Raw genomic sequence first — 21158 nt, 5'->3', positions numbered from 1 at the left:
ACTCAGCACTTGACATGCAGTATCTCTTTCATTCTTCCCCACCAAGGAGGTGGTTACTATCATCATCCACCCTTTACAGAGAAGGACAGAGCAGCAGAGACTTATTTAACCCTGGGAAGAATAGATCGTAAGATACATAAACCCCTTAGCACAGTTTCTTATACACCTAGCGCAGTGCTTGGAAACTGGCAGTAATTATTACTAAACTGGTTGGTAAGTAATTTACTCTAATATCATATAAGAAATAAAATAGCAGCTATCTGTGCAATAGGTTATGTTAGACTTTTGATTTTGTGCAGATTCAGTGAAGACGTTATTGAAGAAAAGACATCTGAACTGACCTTGACAAGTAAATAGGGTCTCCTATGAAGACAAGAGCATTGAGGGTATATGGGGAGGGTGTTATACAAGCAACGAGAAAAGGCAGAAACAAAGGCATAAAGGCGTAAGAATACAGGATGTGTTTAGAAACTGCAAGTGGTCCAAGGCTGCTGGAGCAGACTGCACCGGGGATGAACAACAGGAGACCAGCCAGGATGTCAGCAGGTCTCTCAGGCCGGGAAGACTCTGAAACTTACCTTGTAGTCACAGACCTCAAACTGGTGGCCCACTGGCCATATCTGGCCAATGTATCTTTCATGTGTGCTACCCAGAGCTGTTTTCTTTTAATTTGAATTAATTATCAACATTTAGACATCTGATGTTTTCAACCAAATATCCCAATTTCCAGATTTTCTTGAAACTTGGGAATATTTGGCCCTATTGATTCTCCTTTCAACATGACATCTAGGGCTGAAAAGTCACTGCCCCTGCCCTGCCCGGCAGCTCACTTTTCCCTGTTGTTGCACTCAGGAAACTTCTTTCCTCTACCTTACCTATTTCCTATAAGCACATGGATAGGCAACCACAGCTGTGGGCAATGTGGAGTAATTAAAGGTCATCTAATGTCATCTACCTCTCTGCTAGAAGCAAAGAAATGTATTAATCATTGTTGTTTTCTTTAAGGAACTGCCACTCTAGCACCGGGCTGAACAACATGGCCACTTGCCACATGTAGCTATTTAAAATGAAATGAAATTAAAAAATAAAAATAAATAATAAAATTAAATGAATTAAAATTAAAATTTCAGGTCCTCAGTTGCACTAGCCACATTTTAAATGCCCAGTGGCCACATGTGGCTAGTGGCTACCATATTGAACTACAGAGATATAAATATTTCCCTCATGGCAGAAAGTTCCATTGGACAATGCTGCTCTAGAGAGCAACCAGAGCTGACACACCCGAAACAGAGGAAAATCAACATAAAATACCAACCAATTGGCTTGGGTAGTGATACGGAGGTTGAGGAGGATACAATTCCCATGACAACAAAGAAAGTGTTATGACGGAGCTAGACTAAGGATGGATAGGATTATAGTAGAACAGAGGAAAAGGGCAAGGTATGAGTAAGGAAAGAAGGAGGATAGTGTTAGAAATACATTGTTAGCAAATTATAAAATGAACAATTAAGAGTAGCTTAAGCAAGGAGAAGTTTATGTTTCTTACCTAACACGAAATCTGACTTTGGTTCAGGGACTCAGTGATGTCAGGGCCAGCATCTCTGACATTCTCGTGGCCTTTCCCTAATTATTGGAAGTGGAATGTTGAAGATCCAGCCTTTGTATCTTCAATAAATGTAGAAGAAAAGGAAAGAAGGTGTGCTGGCAGGTTTCCATTCATTGGCCAGAGAAGATTGAGTTCCAATCTGGAAATGGCCATGGCCATGACTGGAGACAGATGGTCCTGGCAGCAGAAAGCCAAATAGGAGCAAGAGAAGGAGTGGGCAAAAGTCACCATCAAGAAGGAAGATCTGCAGCTGATAATTAGAGACTGAGATCTCATGTAGCACAAACGGAGCTTGAGGGAAAACAAGGGCAACATGGTAGAGGCTCTTCTTGCCCTAACTACCTGATTTGTGGTTTCTCAGACCTATCTGCTAGATTAACTTATTTCAATACAGATTATTTATTTATTTATTTATTTATTTATTTATTTAGCAGTAAAAAACAAATAAACATACCACATATCATTACTTGCAAGATGACATGCAAGCCAACAACAATGCATCTCTCTGTGCCTTTCTTCTGTAGTCAGTCCCTCCCCTGATTGTCTTTTGCCTCCTTATTCTTATAAAGACTTCCATGATTACATAGGCCTATCTAAATGATCCAGGATAATCTATTTTAAATTTATCTGAGTAACACACTTTATTCTCTCTGCGATGTTAATTCTTCTTTGCCATATACCCTGACGTTTTCACAGGTTATGGGAATTAGGGCACTAATATCTCTGAGGAGAGGGCTGCATGACTATGACTTCCATGTGGATGTTGGCACAAGCTAACAGGAGATCAATCCAGAAAGTCTACTTTTAGGAAATATCCAAGAAATTAATAAGACAATAAGTATATATGCACTGTAATTTATTGTGTAGATATTTAGAATAGCAAAAATTGAGAAGGAAAATCAAGGTCTATGAAAAGGCTGGTGCTGAAACAAATCATAGCTCATCCATCTGATGCAAAACTCTGCAGCCATACCTATTTTCTGATATGAATGGTATCAACAGTATATCCAGTGACAAAAGCAGATTGTAGGATACTTATATGATATTATCCCAACAATACAAAATATATGTGCAAACATAATGCATGCATATACATACACTGAACTATTAACGGTAATTATTTCTGGAGACGTAGATTTGGAACATAAGAATTTTTCATTAGATATTGGCACTTTTTAGAGTAATTAGATATTATCAGAGTAAAATTAAGCTATGTCCTTTAGGAAGAACAACTTCAGTGTTGTAAACCATTTTACCATATCTGTATTATTCACCAATAGGTACTTCTATTGAGGACATCCTTCTTTTCCACTTGGGATTTGAATAATAGAGTCTAAAAGAAAAACAAGGTGCACTACTATGAGGCATTGTGTGTGTGTGTGTGTGTGTGTGTCTGTTTGCATTCAAAAATCACATACAAATCATGATTTTGCCACTTTAATTATCTCACTCTTTTAATTTTTTTTTTATAATCATCTACATGCTGTTCCCATTTGCCATCCTAATATTTCAGAGCTCATTCCACCCAGAACCTCGGAGTTCATTTGGTCATTTCTCACCTATGAGGTAGATTGTTTAACATTGAATTCCAAGTGTCTACAGACAGATGCACTGTCAACTACCAAAACTTCATAAGAGCCTACAATGTGCCAGTCGTGGTTTATAGCAGGCAGGTGCTGTCTTTGGGGGCGAGTTGTTGAAAGAGATGTGATCTGAACAAGTTGGTGAATTTCAAGCAGCACATTAGAGATCATCATACACAGGAGAAAGTGACAGTCAGGTCTGCCGAAGCTTTGCTGTCGTGTGTGTACTTTATTCATTTGAGATGTTTCCTGTATTCATTCCTTAAAGAATATTCTTTCCTTTGTTGCATGATTTAGAGTGTATTTCCCTTTGTAACAGGATATGCCCTAATTAAGAGAGTCAGCATGTCCCAAATTGCATTTTTCAGTACTGGTACTCTCTGTGGGGTGTATAGTAAGTTATTTCTCTTTTTTAATTTTTTAAAATTTATTTTTTAAATAATTAATTTATTAATTTTTAGTAATTGAGACCCTGTTGTAGGGCTCAGACTCACAAAAGGCGAGCTCATGACCAGAGCCAAAGTCGGATGCTTAACTGACTGTGCCACCCAGGGGCTCCAGAAAGTTCTTTTTTTTTTTTTTTAATATTTTTAATTTATTATTTTTTAAATTATTTATTTTCTAAATTTACATCCAAGTTAGTTAGTACATAGTGCAATAAAGATTTCAGGAATAGATTCCAGTGATTCAACCCCTATGTATAACACCCAGTGTTCACCCCAAAAAGTCTTCCTTAATGCCCCTCGCTCATTTGGCCCATTCCCCCACCCACAATCCCTTCAGCAACCCTCAGTTTGTTCTGAAACAAATATGTTCTTAAAACATATTTAAGAGTCTCTTATGTTTTGTCCCCCTCCCTATTTTTATATTAACTTCCTTTCCCTTATGTTCATCTGTTTGGTATCTTATATTCCACATATGAATGAAGTCATGTGATATTTCTCCTTCTCTTTTATTTCACTTAGCATAATACACTCTAGTTCCATCCACATTGTTGCAAATGGCAAGATTTCGTTGTTTTTGATTGCTGAGTAATACTTAAGTGTGTGTGTGTGTGTGTGTGCGCGCGCATGCGTCCATGGACATTTGGGCTCTTCCCATACTTTGGCTATTGTCAATAGTGCTGCTATAAACATTGGGGTACATGTGCCCCTTCAAAACAGCACACCTGTGTCCTCTTAATAAATACCTAGAATTGCAATTGCTGGGTCATAGGGTAGTTCTATTTTTAATTTTTGAGGAACCTCCATACTGTTTTCCAGAGTGGCTGCACCAGTTTGCATTCCCACCAGCAGTGCAAAAGAGATCCTCTTTCTCCGCATCCTCGCCAACATCTGTCGTTGCCTGAGTTGTTAATGTTTGCCATTCTGACAGGTGTGAGGTGGTATCTCATTGTGGTTTTGATTTGTATTTCCCTGATGATGAGTGATGTTGAGCATCTTTTCATGTGTCAGTTGGCCCTCTGGATGTCTTCTTTGGAGAAGTGTCTATTCATGTCTTTTGCCCATTTCTTCACCGGATTATTTGTTTTTTGGGTGCTGAGTTTGATAAGTTCTTTATAGAGTTTAGATACTAACCCTTTATCTGATATGTCATTTGCAAAAATCTTATCCCATTCCATTGGTTGTCTTTTAGTTTTGCTGATTGTTTCTTTTGCTGTGCAGAAGCTTTTTATTTTGATGAGGTCCCAATAGTTCATTTTTGCTTTTGTTTCCCTTGCCTCCAGAGACATGTCTAGCAAGAAGTTTCTGTGGCCAAGGTCAAAAAGGTTTTTGCCTGCTCTCTCCTCTAAGATGTTGATGGCTTCCTGTCTTATGTTCAGGTGTTTCATCCATTTTGAGTTTATTTTTGTGTATGGTATAACAAAGTGATCCAGGTTCAATCTTCTGCATGCTGCTGTCCATTTTTCCCAACACCATTTGCTGAACAGACTGTTTTTATTCTTTTGGATATTCTTTCCTGCTTTGTCAAAGATTAGTTGGCCATACGTTTGTGGGTCTATTTCTGGGTTTTCTCTTCTGTTCCATTGATCTATGTGTATGTTTTTGTGCCAGTACCATATCGTCTTGATGATTACAGCTTTGTAATACATCTCGACGTCTGGAATTGTGATGTCTCCAGCTTTGGCTTTCTTTTTCAGGTTTGGCTACTCGGGTTTTTTTCTGGGTCCATATAAACTTTAGGATTGTATGTCTAGCTCTCTGAAGAATGCTGGTGTTATTTTGATAGGGATTGTATTGAATATGTAGATTGCTTTGGGGAGTATTGACATTTTAACAATATTTGTTCTTCCAATCCAGGAGCATGCAACATTTTTCCTTTTGTGTGTGTGTCTTCTTCAATTTCTTTCATAAGCTTACTACAGTTTTCAGTGTATAGGTTTTTCATCTCTTTGTAGGTTTATTCCTAGGTATTTTATGGGTTTTTGTGCAATTGTAAATGGGATTTATCGCTTGATTTCTCTTTCTGCTGTTTCATTATTGGTGTATATAAATGCAACCAATTTCTGTGCATTGATTTTATGTACTGTGACTTTGCTGAATTCATGGATCAGTTCTAGCAGTTTTTTGGTGGAATCTTAGGGTTTTCCATAGGGAGTATCATGTCGTCTGTAAAGAGTTGAAGTTTGACTTCCTCCTTGCCAATTTGCATGCCTTTTATTTCTTTGTGTTTTCTGATCGCTGAGGCTAGGATTCCAATACTATGTTGCATAACAGTGGTGAAAGTGGACATCCCTGTCATGTTCCTGACCTTAGGGGAAGCTCCCAGGTTTTCCCCATTGATAACGATATTAGCAGTGGATCTTTCATATATGGCTTTTATGATAATGATGTAGGTCCTTTTATCTCTACTTTCTTGAGGGTTTTTATCAAGAAGCAATGATGTATTTTGTCAAATGCTTTCTCTGTATCTATTGAGAGGATCAATTTTATTTATGTATTGTATCACATTGATTGATTTGCAGAGATTGTACCAGCCCTGTGTCCCAGGTATAAATCCCACTTGATTGTGGTGAATAATTCTTTTAATGTATTGTTCGATCTTGTTGGCTAGTATCTTGTTGAGAATTTTTGCATCCGTGTTCATCAGGGAAATTGGTCTATAATTTTCTGTTTTAGTGGGGCCTTTGGTTTTGGAATCAAGGTAATGCTGGCTTCATACAATGAATTTGGAAGTTTTCCTTCCATTTCTATTTTTTGGAACAGCTTCAAAAGAATAGGTGTTAAATCTTCTTTAAATGTTTGGTAGAATCCCCCTGGAAAGTCATCCGGCTCTGGACTCTTGTTTTTTTTTTGGGAGATTTTTGATTACTGATTCGATTTCTTTACTGGTTATGGGTCTGTTCAAATTTTCTATTTCTTTCTGTTTCAGTTTTAGTTTATATGTTTCTAGAAATTTGTCCATTTCTTCCAGATTGCCCAATTTATTGGCTTATCATTGCTCATAATATTCTCTTATTATTGTCTGTATTTCTGCAGTGTTGGTTGTGACCTCTCTTCTTTCATTGTTGATTTTATTTATTTGGGTCCTTTCCTTTTTCTTTTTGATATATCTGGCTAGCGTGTTATCAAATTTGTTAATTCTTTCAAAGAACAAGCTCCTGTTTCTATTTATCTGTTCTACTGTTCTTTTGATTTCAATAGCATTGATTTCTACTCTAATCTTTATTAATTCCCATCTTCTGCTGGTTTTTGGTTTGATTTGCTGTTCTTTTTCCAGCTCTTTAAGGTGTAAGGTTAGGTTGTGTATCTGAGATATTTCTTCCTTCTTTAGGAAGGCCCAGATTGCTATATACTCTCTTCTTACGATTGCCTTTGCTGCATCTCAGAAGTTTGGGCTGTAGTGTTATCATTTCCATTGGCTTCCGTGTACTTTTAATTTCCTCTTTAACTTCTTGGTTAACCCATTCGTTCTTTAGTAGGATGTTCTTTAATCTCCAAATATTTGCTGTCTTTCCAAATTTTTCTCGTGGTTGAGTTTGAGCTTCAAGTATTGTGGTCTGAAAATATGCATGGTATGATCTCCATCTTTTTGTACTTGTTGAGGGCTGATTGTGTCCCAGTATGTAATCTATCCTGGAGAATGTTCCGTGTTCACTCAAGAAGAATGTGTATTCTGCAGCTTTAGGATGAAATGTTCTGAATATATGTGTTAAGTCCATCTAGTCCAGTGTGTCATTCAAAGACATTGTTTCCTTGTTGATTTTCTGCTTAGAAGATCTGTCCATTGTTGTAAGTGGGGTGTTGAAGTTTCCTACTATTTTGGTATTATTATCAATGAGTTTATGTTTATGATTAATTGATTTATGTATTTGGGTGCTCTCACATTGGGGGCATAAATGTTTGTAATTGTTAGATCTTCTTGGTGTATAGACCCCTTAATGATATAATGCCCTTCATCTCTTATTACAGTCTTTATTTTAAAATCTAAATGGTCTCAAACAAGTATGACTACTCCAGATTTCTTTTGGTGACCATTAGCATAATAGATGGTTCTCCAACCCCTCACTCTCAATCAGAAGGTATCTTTAGGTCTAAAATGGGTCTCTTGTAAACAGCATATAGATGGATCTTGTTTTCTTTCCATTCTGTTACCCTATGTCTTTTGATTGGAGAGTTTAATCCACTGACATTTAGAGTGAGTACTGAAAGATATTAATTTATTGCCATCGTGTTGCCTGTAGAGTTGGAGTTTCTGGTGGTGTTCTCTGGTCCTTTCTAGTCTTTGCTGCTTTTGGTCTTTTTTGTTTTATTTCATCTTTTCTTCCTTCAGCATGTCCCCCTTAAAATTTCTTACAGGGTTGGTTTAGTGGTCATGAAATCCTTTAGTTTTTGTGTGTCTGGGAAACTATCTTTCTTTCTGTTTTGAATGAAAGCCCTCCTGGATAAATAATTCTTGGCTGCATATTTTTCTGATTCAGCACATTGAATATATCCTGCTACTCCTTTCTGGCCTGCCAAGTTTCTGTGGATAGGTCTGCTGTGAACCTGATCTGTCTTTCCTTATAAGTTAAGGACTTTTCCCCCCTTGCTGCTTTCATAATTCTTTCCTTGTCTGTGTATTCTGTGAATTTGACTATGATATGCCTTATGGATGGCTAGTTTTTGTTTAATGTAATGGCAGTTCTCTGTGCTTCTTAGATTTTGATGTCTGTGTCTTTCCCCAGGTTAGGAAAGTTTTCCACTATGATTTGCTCACATAAACTTTCTACCTCTTTTTCTCTCTTTTCATCTTCTGGGACCCCTATGATTCAGATGTTATTCCTTTTTAATGAGTCACTGATTCTTAAATCGTGCACTTTTGCCTTACTTTCCCTCTTTTATTTTCTGCTTCATTATTCTCCATAATTTTTTCTTCTATATCACTGATTTGCTGCTCTGCTTCATCCACCCTTGCTGCTGTGGCATCTATTCGAGATTGCATGTCATCTCAGTTACAGCATTTTTAATACCATCCTGACTAGATTTTACTTCTATCTCCACAGAAGGAAATTCTATGCGTTTTTCAACCTCAGGTAGTATCCTTATTATCATTATTCTAAATTCTCCCTCAGACATCTTGCTTATATTAGTGTTGATTAAGTTCCTGACTGTCATTTCTTCCTGTTCTTTCTTTTGGGATGAATTCCTTTGTTTTGTCATTTTGGAGGAAGAAAAAGAATTAATAAAATTAAAATTAAAATTAAAAAATTAAAAAGCAACACAAAAAATGAAATAAAGAAAATTAGATCCTAGGTGTGCTTTGGTTTGGTTGTTGAAAGAAGCTTGATAGAAAAGAGAAACAAGGGAAAGAAAAGAAAAATAAGTAAGAAAACTTTTAACAATTTTAAAAATGTATACAATAAAATAGAATAAACTGAAATGAATAAAGTAAAATAGAATTTAAAAAATTACAAAAAAATGAAAAATATAGTAAATTTTTAAAAATATTTTTATAAAAATGGAACATAAAAATAAATTATTTCTCTTTCTGTATCCATGAATAAGAAAAGAAAAAGAAAAAAAAAATGAATAGATGGCCAATGAACGAATGAAATCTGAAGCACTTTACAGTCCGCAAACTAAGCAGGTGTAGAGACTTGTGGTGGTCCTCTGGGGCTTGATTGGCACAGTTGGATGGGGCTGGGTGTAACAGCTCCATTTTCCACTAGGTGGCACTTCTTAGCTTACTGGGGTGGACCGGTGTGACATGGGTGTAGGTGTGTATGTACTTGCACAACAGGGATGAAAATGGCATCACCCAGCTTCCCAGTCTCTTGCACCAGAACTCTGAGCTCTCACCAACCAGCAATCAAGTACCTCTCCTTTGTCTCCCACTCCTGTCCACACCCCACTTATACACTGTCTGTGTCCAAGCCATCAGCCTGCCAGGCAGCACCTCTCTCCCAAATTTTATCTCAGACGGGACTGTGTATCCAAACCCCTCCTTTTTTTTTTTAAATTTTAATGTCTATTTATTTGTGAGAGAGAGTGTGTGAGCAGGGGAGGGGCAGAGAGAGAGGAGACACATAATCTGAAACAGGTTCCAGGCTCTGAGCTGTCAGCACAGAGCCCAATGTGGGGCTTGAACTTGTGACCTGCAAGATCATGACCTGAGTCAAAGTTGGATGCTTAACTGACTGAGCCAGCCAGGCATCCCTCAAACCCCTCACTTCTGAGGGCTCTGTGACTTGGACCTGCTCTGACCCTCTAGGGGTGGGTCTTGCCGAGGAATGGCTGGGTGCTTGCTTGCCTCCGGGGAATGTGAATGCAATCACACTGCTGCAGAGGCTCAGAGATTGTGGGTGGATGTGGGCTCATCTGAGAAAAAGTTCATGCAATCTCATAAAGCAGCAGTTGAGGGGTTATGGTAAATCATAATACACAAGCAGCACCAGGTTTCACTGCACCTTAGCATCTTTGTTCCAATATGAGCAAACGTGGCTGTTCTCTGGGGTCTGCTGGGACCTTTGCCTGTGGGGAGGCCGTACAGCCTGTACCAAATGCACTCCTAGCAGGCAACTGCTTCTCCCTGTGTGGCCAGTGGACCCTTTCGACCTCACTGTCTGCTCCTAGGGATTTGCTCTTCCTACCACATCCCTGTTAGGTATTGAGCTGCAGAATTTCCCAGTCTGGTATCTCCTGTTTGTAGAGTCCTAATGATACTGAAACCCTCTCCTTTCTCATTTCTCCCTTTCTTGTTCAGTCACTTGTTCAGTCACTCTTTCACAACAGCTGCTTTTGGGGGGAATACTTTCCCTGTACTCTCCCCCTTGTCTCTGTCCTCTCTCTACAAAAACAGCTCTCTGCCCTCTCTAACTTCTCTCTCCCCCAATTCATCTCTCTGTACCACATACCTGCTGAGTTCTGTGGCTCAAGTTATTCAGATTGTTGTGTTAATCCTCAAATCAATTTTCTAGGTGTCAAAAGTAGTTTGGTTCTGATCTAGCTGGATTTCAGGGATGAGAGAAACAGAGAACTTCCATGCTGCTTCGCCATCCTGTACCACCCCCCCCCAAATTATTTCTATAGAAAGATAGCATCATTGATTTCTTTCCTCCAAAGTTTCTTTAATATGTGTAAGTGTATGTGTGCATGTATGTATTATGTATGTCATAATAAACATAGAAAAGTGACTTGGGAAGTAATATGCCATTCTCAGGAACAAAAAGAACTTGAGAGGCTCCAACCAATTCATGAGTGCATGATAATAATCTGTAAAATGAAGCCTGAGACACATTTACCAGCTAACCCTGGAGCTGTAAACCATCCTGTTGATGATCATTGGTCTCTGTTATATATCTTAAGCCTTATCATGGTAACATATTTGTGATATTATTTAATTTGCACATATATTAAAGAGAATAATAAAATGTTAACCATTTCTTGCCACAATTACTTCATCTACAAGTACATTTTACTTTAATCTTATTATTAATTTTAATTCTTAGAACTTTATATGCTCCATCAATCTACTATAAATTTAAAAGCAGTATGATCAAACAATTCTTGAATTGTTGGCTATAAATAAGAAGTGCAAAGTTTAAGAAGGGTGGTGATACATAGGGCTGGGCAAGTCATAAAAACTTTCTCATAATACCAGACTGCAGCGGTACCCAAGCCTGAACATGGATGCCTCACGTGGGCAGCCTAGACACATATAGCTTGTCAGACTCTAGATCAAATCTAATAAACATGAGTCTCCTGTGGATGGAATCCAGGAACCCCCAATGTTCAAAATCTCTCTTGATGATTTTCCTGCAGTATGTCCAAAGACTCAGTTTATAATTTATGAGTATATTCTATTTTGTTATGATTATAAAGGAAATTACTCAAGATGAAAATAAATAAAGGCTTTGCTAATTTGAAGGGTACCGTGAAGTAAGCAAGTTTTGCAAGTGAACAAATAAAATGCAGCTCTCCTTGGAATGTACAATAAATATTTATTAGTATTACAACATGTTTAATACTTGTTATTGAATGGTACAGCCTACAACACAGGCCTTAATCGAATTCTGTTTAAATTATGCCAGGCAATTAAAATGCACCCATATCAGCAACAAAGGAAGCATTAATTATAGAACATCATTTTGATTGGCTTCCTAAATCAGTACAGCACCTTTGGAAAGTGGTTTGGTCATATATACCAAGAGTCTTAAAAATGTTTACTATCTTTGCACCAATAATTTTCACTGCTAAGAAAGTCCTCTAAGGAAATAATCTGAGAAGTGGACAAATATTTGTATTTAAAATAGGTGATGGCATTTATGCTATCACAAAGTGGGAAATAACCAAAATGCATAACTATAGGAAACTGTATCAATAAATGATCATGTATTCACATGACAACACATTATGCAGCCATTATAATTACATTTGTAACATACTTAGTGGCAAGTGAGAAAATGTTGTACCATCTAATGCTGACACAAAAGCTTTCACACCCAAGGGATGCCTAAAGCTACCAAATTTGCTAGACATAGTAAAAGACATCTAAAAAGGAAGCTGGGTTTTGTTTACTTAATAGGAGGAGTGAGGCATGAACTGAAGAGAAAGTGCAAAACGGTTAAAGGAAACACAGTGGGAAGTGAGGAAAGAAAAGCATTAGGTACTAGATTGAACACTCAGAAACCACCCTCTACCCCTATCCTAGCACACACACACTCATCTAAAGGTCTAGACTAGTGTTTTTCCACCTTGGCTTCACATCATAGTCATCTTAAAAATCCTGATGCTCATGGGGCGCCTGGGTGGCGCAGTCGGTTAAGCGTCCGACTTCAGCCAGGTCACGATCTCGCAGTCCGTGAGTTCGAGCCCCGCGTCAGGCTCTGGGCTGATGGCTCGGAGCCTGGAGCCTGTTTCCGATTCTGTGTCTCCCTCTCTCTCTGCCCCTCCCCCGTTCATGCTCTGTCTCTCTCTGTCCCAAAAATAAATAAAAAACGTTGAAAAAAAAATTAAAAAAAAAAAAAAAATCCTGATGCTCAGGTTCTGTATCAAGCCCATAGAGTCAGAATCTCCAGTAGTTAGGACCCAGGCATGTGTGTGTGTGTGTGTGTGTGTGTGTGTGTGTGTGTGTGTGTGTGTGTGTTTTAGCTTCTTAGGTGATGCTATGTGTGGCCAAATTAAAAATCTGATTAAAGACAGTTAACACTGGGAGCTTACCCCTTGTGTAGTACAAAAGAGAATGATTAAGTCATGGCATTTAATGTTTCTTTTCTCCCTCCACCCTTCTGTGCCCTCAGTAGAGCTTTGAAACTATTCCCTAAACCTATCAGTGAATAACTGCTTAAACTTGCATCAAACTTTGTTTCAGGAAAGACAGGAGTGGAGGTGTCCTGTGGGCTCCCCTCTAGAAGCCCCTTGTCCCGACAGGGGCCTGGATGATGGCCCAGGAAGATCTTTTCTAGAGTCTTCTCCCAAAGGCAGCTAAAGGCACACCGTGGTCAGTCAGCCCAAAGTTCCAGCTGCAGACTGCCATTGGGTTACAGAAGCACTGATCAGTAGTCAATATATTTCCTATTATGTTAGAAGATTTACAAGAATCAGTTTGTAGTCTTAAGACTGGTTCCAAGTATATACACAAGCTTGGAATTCAACATTTAAAACTCCAGGAAAACATATCCACTTTGCCCTTTGCTTTAGTAGAAGATTTGGATATTGGTCAGAAGGAAAGATGGCCCTGGTATCATCACAAAGAGATCTGAAAGATGTCTCAGCTGCAAAATGCATGAATGAACCTAACAATTATTTTTTTTAAGTTTATTTGAGAAAGCATGAACCTGAGTGGGGGAGATGAAGCGAGAGGGGGAGAATCCGAAGTAGGCTCCATGCTATCAGCACAAGGAATCCCACGTGGGGCTTGATCTCATGAACTGTGAGATCATGACGTGAGCCAAAATCAAGAGTCAGACACTCAGCCGACTGAGCCACCCAAGCTCTCCTAAAAATAATTTTAAAATAAAGATTCACTGTTCCCCTAAACTGGGACTTGCAAACTGGCATCCCTAGGCCACATCAAACCCAAAATTGTATGGTGTGAAGCACACACGTTTACAAAATATTTGAATGTGAATCCCTTTAAAGGGGGTGTGCAATTTCAGCTCATCCCACCACAATTCTCACTACTATGCCAAGGCCACTTGAACCATCTGTGTCACATGATTGATCTCTGCCATCATCCAGTGTTTGATTCATGACCATTTTATGAATGGCCATTTTAAAGATGGGAAAATTGAGTCCCAGAAGAGGAGGGACTTGCCCAAGGTTATAGAAACTTTGTGTTCATTTCATATACACATAAAACTTTGTGTTTTATGGTATCTTAACTTTGAAACTTTGTGTTCTTTGGTATCTTAAATTCTACATTCTCCACAAAGATTAGCAGGTAACCCTAACCATGTTACAGAGGTTCCAGTCAAGAACCATCTTCTCTCTCCTCTCCATGAAGGATCTTGGACACAAACTTGGACCAACTTGTGACACACTGGTCAGGGCTGCTTTGAGAAACAGCTTTCGAGCTCTGCAGAAATGAACCCAAACAAATTACAGAATTCACCAGGGACAGGACCTGTAGCTCCATCTGACATCACTCTATCCGAGTACCAGCTGCCAAGTTCTGCTTCTGGCCACACAAAAGCTGGGTGGCAGATCATCAACAGCTACCCCACAGGGCTAAGATAGAGGGGAGCTAGCCAGGGTGCTGGCCCTGTGCAAGGAGGACCCATTATTTCCTGCATGAAACCTTTTCCTTTCGAAAAGAGGTCCACAGTGGAAACTAATAAATCTCCCCCTTGTGTAAGTGACAGGAAAGTTTGTAACTGTTACTTTCACTTTGAAAAGCCCACAGAAAAGGAAATGTAAATCTTCACTGTCTTGGCGGCCCTTTGTTCAACAAATAGAATTCAGTAAAGACATGGTTTACAGAGACAACCTTGTCTCCCCACAGGCCCCAGAGCACTAATTGATACATTAAAGAATTCAACGAATATTAGCTGAATGAATGAATGGGAACTATATAGAACTTACCCTCAGTCTAGCCCTGTATACTCAAATCTCTATTCCTCAAGGAAATGCCCCATAGTTGCTGCAAATGAAATCTGCTGTGTGTTTGGAGGGGGATGTTTTCTTTTTATTAGAGGGCTTTGGGAAAGATTTTTAGAGGAAGTGGTATTTGAGCTGCACCTGGAAGGATAAGGAGAGTCACAACAGGAAGATGTGCAAATCAGCAGGACTAGAAAAGTGTAGAATATTTTGAGGTATGAGCAAGGACCAAAGGAAACTGCTATGTCAAAACAGGGAATCCACTTGTGGTGGGAACCAAAATTTCATATGTAATGCATGGAAATTTGATTGAAAATGTATTCCAAAAAGAAAATAAAAATTTTTAAAAATAAGGTTAACTTATAATGATATATTTATATATTAGGATGTGTCAATTATCATCACTGAATTTTAAACAATGGATCAAGGCTGGGGTGTATGTGTGCGTGTACTTTTGACCAAATTTTATGGTAACATGAGATGACCTCTTGCACCTTATATTTGAGTTTCACAGATTGGCCATGAAGAGGTCATACCTGCAAAAATATTTGAGAACTCAATTAATTTCTCCTATATCATTTTTATGAACCTCATAAAATGTTTCATTTCTTGTCATGTTCATAGGTCCTTTGGCAATCAGTTCATGTTGTATTTACCTTGTACTGAAGGAAGTTGACAGTGTCTGATAATCAATGAGAAATCAAGGGCAGATAACTCAAAGGGCAGAGACGCTAGAGGAGGTCTTAACTTTATATATGTTTTTTTTTCCTTGGTAAATATTTTTCCTATTCTTATAGCTTTGACTTTCTTTTGGAATATCATTACTATGGAGATTCTGACAAATACTCAGGTTATAAGGATCCCTGATAATTGACTTTGGCTAGAATGTAAGATCTACTTTTTTTTTTTTAATGTTTATTTTTGAGAGAGAAAGACAGAGCCCGGGGCAGGGCAGAGAGAGGGAGACACAGAATCTGAAGCAGGCTCTAGGCTCTGAGCTGTCAGCACAGTGCCTGACGCGGGGCTCAAACCCACAAGCCAGGAGATCATGACCTGAGCCAAAGTCGGACGCTTAACCGACTGAGCCACCCAGGCACCCCTGTAAGATCTACTTTGAGAGGCTGTGGGTAATAAGGATGGCAAGGTTAATGAGGCCTTGAACACTGGTATGAAAAGGTGAGGGCTTTCTTTATTTTCTTAATGGACAATAGGGAGCCAGTGAAGGTGTTTGAGCACAGGAGTTAAGTAAACAAAACTATCCTTTAGGAAGATGTGTCCGCAGGGCTGGGGAGGATAGGCTGCAGTGAAGGCTACAGGTATGTGTAAAGTCAGGAGGCTGATGTAATCCATCAACACTCATGTTTCCTCACAGAATGTTTGTCTATGGGGAAAGGCAAAGACGTCTCGTTTATCAGTGCTTTCTGTCCTCCTTTGACTTCTATTGCAATTGATGGTGATACACACCTTCATTTATCTTTGTAGGATGAGAGACATTTTTCAGAGCCATTTGCATGTTTTAAGCAGCCCACACAGAGACTAATGTGATTGGCAATTTGGAACATATTGTCTTTATTCAGCTCCAGAATCATGCCTGAGGGAAGAAGGGTTAAGGACGAAGGAAGACAGCCCCCCCTTGCCACCTCTATGAAAAGTTGAAATTAATTTTTCATCTTGTGATGTTTACTTTAGAAGGAAAATAAATGAAAAGGCTAGACTTTTTTTTTTTTTAAAGGCTAAAGGCTTAGTGAAGTCCCTGAGATTAAGAAGGGTTGAGGTTATTTTTTAAGCCTTCTTTCTGAAGCAATTCATTTAATACAACTATATGCCATCCTTTTGGAGCCTCCAATGAAGTGACATTAAGTCCTGCACTTCTTCCAGAATGTTACATGAGAATACTTTTTAACTATGGTACTTAAATAAAAATCTGAATATATCCACACTTCCCTTCATTCTTCCTTTTCACAGCTCCCTAACCACCCCCATCACACACACATACTCACTAAACAAAGGATGTGTTCTAGTAGGAGGAGGATAAATGAAGGTTCAGTGGAAGAAAATTAATGCATCCAAAGAAGAATTTTGGAAGTTAGGCTTTCATTTTCTCATTTGAAGGCTCTGAAAGTCTGTATTTAGCCACCATAAACCAGTAATAGGTCTATTTCCAGAACAAATGGTAACAATGACAAAAAAAATGGGGTGAGGGGAGAACAGGGCAAGTGCCCCCCCTTGAAATAACAAATGTTTGGAATGTTTCAAAGGGTGTTGCTAGCAGGTAGAAGGGCCTCAAGACTGTTGGTCCATCTCTCATTTTCTAAAGCTTCTGGGGCTAAGATTTTGCAATGATTTTTGTAACTCTTCACTGGCTTCTATCCAGAGCCTTCTGCAATTTCTCAATCCTGAATCCTATGAAAACCAGAAAAATCCTAAATTGAACATAACGATGAGTTCTTTACTTTTAACCAAGTACTTTACCTGAAACGCTCAGCAACTAGTTCTTGGCAAGATAATGAAGGCAGCAAACACACTTCCCACCCCTTTCAGGCAGGCAACACATATATAGAGCTCCGACTTCAGGCTGGCAGTGTTCTGGCAGTGACTAAGGCAGAGAGGTTCCTGCCCTCACAAAATCGAGGGAGGAGCAGAACAGAAACAAACGACTGCAATAAATTCCATTACTGCTTAGTGCAATGAAAAGATGGGAGCAGAAATAGGGGTTGGGAGTAGAGGGGGCTGCTTCACCCAGGCTTATCAGGGAAGACCTTGCGGAGGAGGTAACAGGTGAGTAGGACTTATTTGACAGGGAAACCTAGGATAAACTAGGCAGAGAGGGAAAGGTTAGGACCTGAGGTCCCTGGGTGGGGGAAACACACACTTTAAAACAATGCTGGGAAAGTCTGACCTTGAGCAAATTCCCTCAGGCGTAAAGTTTCTCTTAAGAATGTAACAAACACCACCTACACCCCCTCAGGTTTCCCTCAGGAATGTGACAAAGGACCCAAATAAAAATAAGTACTGAACCATAAAATGTATGACCTATGAGGAATGGTATGGCTACTGACCACCTCTCATACAATGGAAGCGAGCCAATCAAAAAGGAGTGAGTAGGCATTTAGAGTTACCTAGCCAATAAGGGTAAAACCGGAGAAGGAACAAGGAGGAAGGTAAGGGGCCGACCCAAATCCTATAAAACAGAGTCCCTTGCCTACACTCCAGGGGCATTCACTTTCAAATGATCCCTCTCTGTAAAGAGAGCTTTCCTACTATTCCTACCTCTGATCTTATGTTCTAACAAAGTTTTGCCGGCTGCTCATTTATTTTGTATCCACATCTTCATTCTTTGAAGTGGAGAGACAATGAATCCGGGGTAATGAGGTGAAAAAAAAAATCCTGCAACACTTACACATATTTGGCCTCGAATTCTTATTTAACAAAGTCAGGATGAGCACACTGATCTAATTTGAGTCTTCCCAAAACAAAATCTGCATTTCAAAACCTGGTATTTTATCTTCCACAGCCTCACAAAGGTGCTTTCTTTCCACAAGCAAGAAATGGAGCCACTTTGTGGAGTAGGACACTCTCTAATGAGTGTTATAGGAAAGGTTAAATAAATGAACAATTGTATGGGGTTTTGGGGTTTACTATCCCCATATGACGGATGAGGAAATGGAAGTCAGAAAGGTTAAGTGAGTTCATTGGCAAAGCTCACACGTGCAAAAGATAGAGGAAACTTGGTGTCTTAGTACCGTGTTTCGGTTGCAAAATAGTTCTTCCATTTTGATGATGTATTCGTTCTCCTTTGCTACGTGCCAAATTATCCCCAAATTTAGCAGCTTTTGACAACAAACATTACCTCACAGTTTCTGTGAGGCACAGCCTCTGACTCAGTGTCTCACAAGATTGTCATCACAGCATCAGCAGGGCTGTGGGCACCTCAAGGCTTGACTGGAGAAGGACCTACTTCCACCATCACTCTCTTGGCAGTTGGCAGCTCTCAGGCCCTCATGGGCTGTGGCCAGAGGTCTCAGTTCCTGCCACATAAGTCTCTCCATAGGGCTGTCCACAATATGGTGGTTCAATTCCTTCAGAGCAAGGATATGAGAAAAAGAGAGAAAGAGAGAGAGGGAGAGAGAAAAGAGAGAGAGAGAGGGACAGAAGGAGCATAAGAGAAAGCAAACAAGATGGAAACCAGCGTTTTCGGTAACCTAATCATGTTAGTGATATCCCATCACTTTTACCACAATCTATTTATTAGATCTGAGTCACTGAGTCCAACCCACACCCAAAGGGAAAAAAAATACAAAAGGCATGGGTACAAGGAGGATAATTGGGAACTATTTTGAGGCTGCCTACAAAAAAGGTTATTTTCAAAGAAGTCTATAAGTCAAAATAAATTTTTCATTAGACAGCTATTTAAAAATTCAGTATTATATTTTGGTGTACATGATTAAATTGAATACCTCATCAAACCAATGATTAGAGATTAAAAATAACTTCATTGTTAAAATGGAAATAAAAAACAGCATTGATAATAATGCTAGCCTGAAATCGAAAGATTCAGACTGACAAGTGAAACTTAAAACATGTAAACATCTTTTCATTTTATTATATTCAACATCATGAATTTAATTCCAGGAAAACAAAATCATTCATCAATTAATGTCAATTTGGATTTTATAGACCGACTGTTTTGGCTGCCTTTATTTGTAAACCTCACAGAACAGGTGCTACAATTGTCCTCATTCTACAAATAGGGGAAAGCACAGTAAGGCAACTTGACCAAGGTCAACTGAGAGCAGTAATTGCAATTTAACATAAAAAAATCTGACTCCAGAGCCCACACTCTTAATTTTGGTGAGATCCTGAATCATAAGGAAAATAAACAATTTAACATAGGTTGCCAGCTCACCCGTGAAGGGATTGGCCCACATCTATTTGTTGTGGTACACTGGTTGGGAACCAGATGAACTCACTTCTACCTCCATTTCCTTTCAATCCAGTGACTTCCACTTTGCACTAGCAAATAAGTAAGCTAAGGGAACATGACTCTCCTGATTTGTCACACATCCAACTATCCAACTGGCCAACCATCCATCCCTGAACTCATTCATCCACCCAACACTCCTGACTCAACTACACATCCATCCATCCACTTTTCTAATCTTCCTGGTTCACCTGCCCTCAATTCCTGTTTCTCAAACACCAGGCATTAACACTCTGGCCTCAGTATCTATAGTCATATCTATATACTACTTATTCAATTATGATTTATTTAAAGATTTTAAGTGATCTCTACATACAATGTGGGGCTCAAACTCACAACTCTGAGATCAAGAGCCACACATTCTACCTATTGAGCCAGCTAGGTACCCCTCTATTATAATTTTTTAAAATATCTACTTTACTTTAAAAAATATAGCAGTGCCTAGATGGCTCAGTCAGTTAAGCATCTGACTCCTCACTTCAGCTGGGGCCATATCTCATGGTTCCTGAGATCAAGCCCCGCATTGGGCTCTGTGTAGACAGCAGTACGAAGCCTGCTTGGGATTCTGTCTCCCTCTTGCTCTGCCCCTCCCTGCTTGCTCTCAATCTCCCTCTCTAAATAAATTTTAAAAATAATAAACTTTGGAAAATATAAATGCCTCATTTGAGTTTACTCTAATATTTGTGAATTTGAGAGCTTTATATAGAAGTTTATTTTTCTCCAAATATATTTGGAAATAAATTCATGAGTTGATTTTTTTAAAGTATTTTACTTCTCAAAGGTACCAAACCTTGGGATTCAGTTTGGCCATCCCCAAGTGTTAGAAAGAGGAGAGGAACAGATGTACCCCATTGTCTTTATTTCAGGACCTACTCCACAGTTTGAGGTGGGCCGAGAATCTGGACACAGGGATCCACCTTAGCCTGAGGTTCTGGGAAGCGAGGGGTAAAGGACTCTCTCCCTGCCCCCACCCATCTATCCTTAGGCTTTGTGCAGTTGACTGGTTACAAATGAGATTGTTTTCCTGAACACCTGTGGGGCCATCCTTGAGTCAATATTTCATATTCATTAACTAATGAACAGCTGGAGGCCGGTAAAGCCTTTCTGTGAACGCTGCTTTCAGAGTGTGCTAAATCAATACCCCTCCCTTGATTGTTCTCCCTTCCAGTAGCTGCATTTGGCTCTCTCCTAAATATTCACTCCTGGGTGGACTTGTAGCCTCTGTTGACATCTCTTATGCCTAGTTGGGGCCTCTGAAATATGTATATTGGGGCTGTTAGGGTGCATGAAAATACAAGGAAAGCGGATCACTCAGACCCTCTCTTTCCTCTCCCTCCTTCCCCTCACCTTCTCCCCCACACCCTCCTGGTCCTCTCCTTCTTTCTCTATCTGCTTAATTCAATAACAATTTCTTAAATAATCTACCTCTTTATTTCAGGCCATATATCATGATGGAGAAGACTGGAGCA

At 39.2% G+C, this 21158-nt stretch overlaps 1 long non-coding RNA gene across 2 annotated transcripts in view; it reads right to left on the bottom strand.

Moving 5' to 3' along the window:
* LOC131509960 (uncharacterized) overlaps window positions 1-21158 on the bottom strand; it is a 189666-nt gene that overhangs the window by 85692 nt on the left and 82816 nt on the right. The window contains exon 4 of one of the 2 annotated variants that reach the window (XR_009260828.1): window positions 18090-18787. The exons of the other annotated variant lie outside the window; for it this stretch is intronic. This is a non-coding gene — a long non-coding RNA (uncharacterized LOC131509960). Of the gene's footprint in view, window positions 1-18089; window positions 18788-21158 lie in introns of those variants that run through there. 2 annotated transcript variants of the gene reach the window in all.

The sequence above is a fragment of the Neofelis nebulosa genome, chromosome 4, assembly GCF_028018385.1.
Source record: "Neofelis nebulosa isolate mNeoNeb1 chromosome 4, mNeoNeb1.pri, whole genome shotgun sequence".
Taxonomy (NCBI): Eukaryota; Metazoa; Chordata; class Mammalia; order Carnivora; family Felidae; genus Neofelis; species Neofelis nebulosa.
The sequence above is the reverse complement of the archived record's forward strand: the minus strand, read 5'-3'. Positions and strand labels throughout refer to the sequence as shown.